We start from the raw sequence: 3,571 nt of genomic DNA, 5'->3' as shown, positions 1-3,571 counted from the left end.
AACACCAGAACCAATCAGGGTTAGGAACAAATGACTTCCGGCAGTTCAGTGGTGCCTGGAATGTCCGCTGTTGTCTGCAGGTATGATCTCAAAAACAGGTGGAGGTGTGCGGAACTGGTAAAACCACTCTGGAAGAGTAACGTGGCAAGGAGGGAGGGGAGCGGTGGAGAGCAAAGATCCTATAGCGGAGCAAGATAGATCACTCCTTCTAAATGCAATGGGCTGACGTGTAGTATGCAACGGAACGGAACGGAACGGAATGCGGGGCTTTTTTTCTTCCATTTCCGTAACCCGACCCGACTCGCAATGTAATCAACGTTGCGGGCGAACGGTTTGTGTTAATAAATTAAAATCCTGAAAATGAGAAGATTTTACCAAATAACTTTTATTTATAAAGATTTAAGAGAGAGATAGAGCTCTAGTGGCTAGTGGAGTCACTGGGATATGGGGAGAAGGCAGGCACGGGTTATTGATAGGGGATGATCAGCCATGATCACAATGAATGGCGGTGCTGGCTCGAAGGGCTGAATGGCCTTCTCCTGCACCTATTTTCTATGTTTTGGGAGGATGTTTCCGTAACCGGCTTCCGTCTCTGCACTACGGGATCTTTGGTGCGGAGACGGAAGCCGGTTACGGAAATGGGGCCGAAAATGACCCATGAATCTGCCCATGACCATAGTACGTCTTTTTTGTTGAGTGATCTATCTTGCTCGCTCGCTTTGGTGGAGAGTGTGAGATGACGTTAATTAAAATGAGAGAATTCAATGTTGGGGTGTAAGCTGCCCAAGCGAAATATGAGGTGCTGTTCCTCCAATTTGCGCTGGGCCTCACTCTAACAATGGAGGAGGCCCAGGACAGAAAGGTCAGTGCGGGAATGGGAGGGGGGGTGAGGATTAAAATGATTTGGCAACGTGGAGATCCAGCAGCCCTTGGTGGACCGAGAGCAAGTGTTCAGCGAAACGGTTGCCGAGTCTATGCTTGGTCTCGCTGATGTACAGGAGATCACACCGGGAACACCAGATACAGTAGGTGAGTTTGGAGGAGGTGCTTGTGAACCTCTGCCTCACCGGGGAAGGACTTTTTATAAGATCAAAATAAAATGTATTTAGGGTTTAAAAAATGATGTACTAAACGAGAACTGTGCAAAATTCCCCCGACATTCTCCACGGCCACGCATACATTTGTTGGTGTTATATTTGGCAGTGTTCTCAAAACATAGAAATTAGGTGCAGGAGTAGGCCATTCGGCCCTTCGAGCCTGCACCGCCATTCAATATGATCATGGCTGATCATCCAACTCAGTATCCCGTACCTGCCTTCTCTCCATACCTTCTGATCCCCTTAGCCACAAGGGCCACATCTAACTCCCTCTTAAATATAGCCAATGAACTGGCCTCGACTACCCTCTGTGGCAGAGAGTTCCAGAGATTCACCACACTCTGTGTGAAAAAAGTTCTTCTCATCTCGGTTTTAAAGGATTTCCCCCTTATCCTTAAGCTGTGACCCCTTGTCCTGGACTTCCCCAACATCGGGAACAATCTTCCTGCATCTAGCCTGTCCAACCCCTTAAGAATTTTGTAAGTTTCTATAAGATCCCCTCTCAATCTCCTAAATTCTAGAGAGTATAAACCAAGTCTATCCAGTCTTTCTTCATAAGACAGTCCTGACATCCCAGGAACCATCATTATATTCTGTCTGAAGAACGGTTTCGGCCTGAAACGTTGCCTATTTCCTTCATTCCATAGGTGCTGCCTCACCCGCTGAGTTTCTCCAGCATTTCTGTCACCCTACATTATATCTGCCACCCTTGCCACTCATGTGTCCCCCTGGGGTGATATCCCTTCCCTTGTTTGAGGGGTGTCTCCACCACACCCTTCCCCGCCAAAGTCCAGCAGCGGAAGGACCCTAGACTGTGGCCCACCCCGACAGAGCCTTGGCGTTGGCTGCACCGAGCTTCAGCGCGTCCCTCAGCACGTACTCCTGCAGTCTGGAGCGGGCCAGTCGGCAATATTCCCCGACGGACATCTCGCGCTGCCGGGAGGCCAACACGATCCGGAACGACCAAAGAACGTCTTCCACCGTAAGGATTGTCAAGGTCCCTGGATGCACATAAAGATACATACATATTTTAGTTTAGTTTATTGTCACATGTACTGAGGTACAGTGAAAAGCTTTTCAGTTGCATGCTAACCAGCCAGCGAAACAATACCACACATATAATGGACATTATTTTCTTTTAAAATACGAGTTCATAAGTGATTGGAGCAGAGTTAGGCCAATCGGCCCATCAAGTCTACTCCGCTGTTCAATTATGGCTGATCTACCTCTTCCTCCTAACCCCATTCTCCTGCCTTTTCCTCATAACCCCTGACACCCGCACTAGTCAAGAATCTATTTATCCATTGACTTGGCCTCCACATGGATTTACTATCCTGGCTGACTTACCATTCACAAAACCCTCCCAAGTCACTAAGGCCCCAGTTCACTGCACATCTCCCCCACTGTCTGAGCCCCGGTTTCTTCCCACTCACCAGCGCCTGCCTGCCTCATCCACTGCCTGTAAGCTGCCGTGACTTGAGGGAAATAGTATTGTTATTTTATGCGCATTCAAAGCAAAATGAATAAATTGTATTTTGAGGTATCAGTTGAAAAAACATCCAATAGTCCCATGTGGCACGGTGTCGCAGCGGTAGAGTTGCTGCCTCGCAGCACCAGGGACACGGGTCCGATCCTGACCACGGGTGCTGTCTGTACGGAGTTTGTACGTTCTCCCCGTGACCTGCGTGGGTTTTCTCCAAGATCTCCGCTTTCCTCCCACACTCCAAAGCCGTGCGGGTTTGCAGGTAATTGGCAGCTTGGTGTAATTGTAAATTGTCCCCAGTGTGAGTAGGATAGGATAGGGTTGGTGTTAGGGGATTGCTGGTCGGCACGGACTTGGTCTTTGAAGAAGTTCTCCTCCTCTCTCGGATGTGCGTTCTGCAACACCCTCTCTCGCTGCTCCCCCGCTGTGATTCCTCCCGCTCTCCAGATCTACGACCACGTCTCTATATCACCGTCTGTATCTCTCGTTTCCCTCGCACCTGGAGAAGGCTCTCAACCCGAAACATCGGCCATTCCTTTTCTCCAGAGATGCCGCCTGACCTGCTGAGTTATTCCTGTTTTTTGTGTCTATCTTTGATCTAAGATCACTGAAACATACTGGAGGATGGGAGTTTTACTGTACCTTTAAGACCAAAGAGCACCATGTTGTCTAACTTTGGATGCACTGCTGTTGTTGTCTGGGCAAGGAATACCGTACATGCCTGAATACATGAACTAGTTCACTTGAGGACAGAGTGCTGGAGTAACTCAGCAGGTAAGGCAGCATTTTTGGAGAACATGGATAGGTGACGTTTCGGGTCAAGACCTTACGAATCTGTCAGAAGATTATGACTTTATCTGATCTATCAATATGAATCCATCTGATGAATCTATCCATGTTCTCCAGAGATGCTGCCTGACTCGCTGAGTTACACCAGCATTTTGTGTCCTTTTGAACTGAACTGAAGAGAAAGACTAAACTGAAATTTTGT

This window comes from Leucoraja erinacea, chromosome 10, assembly GCF_028641065.1.
Source record: "Leucoraja erinacea ecotype New England chromosome 10, Leri_hhj_1, whole genome shotgun sequence".
Taxonomy (NCBI): Eukaryota; Metazoa; Chordata; class Chondrichthyes; order Rajiformes; family Rajidae; genus Leucoraja; species Leucoraja erinaceus.
This window is presented reverse-complemented; position numbering follows the sequence as displayed.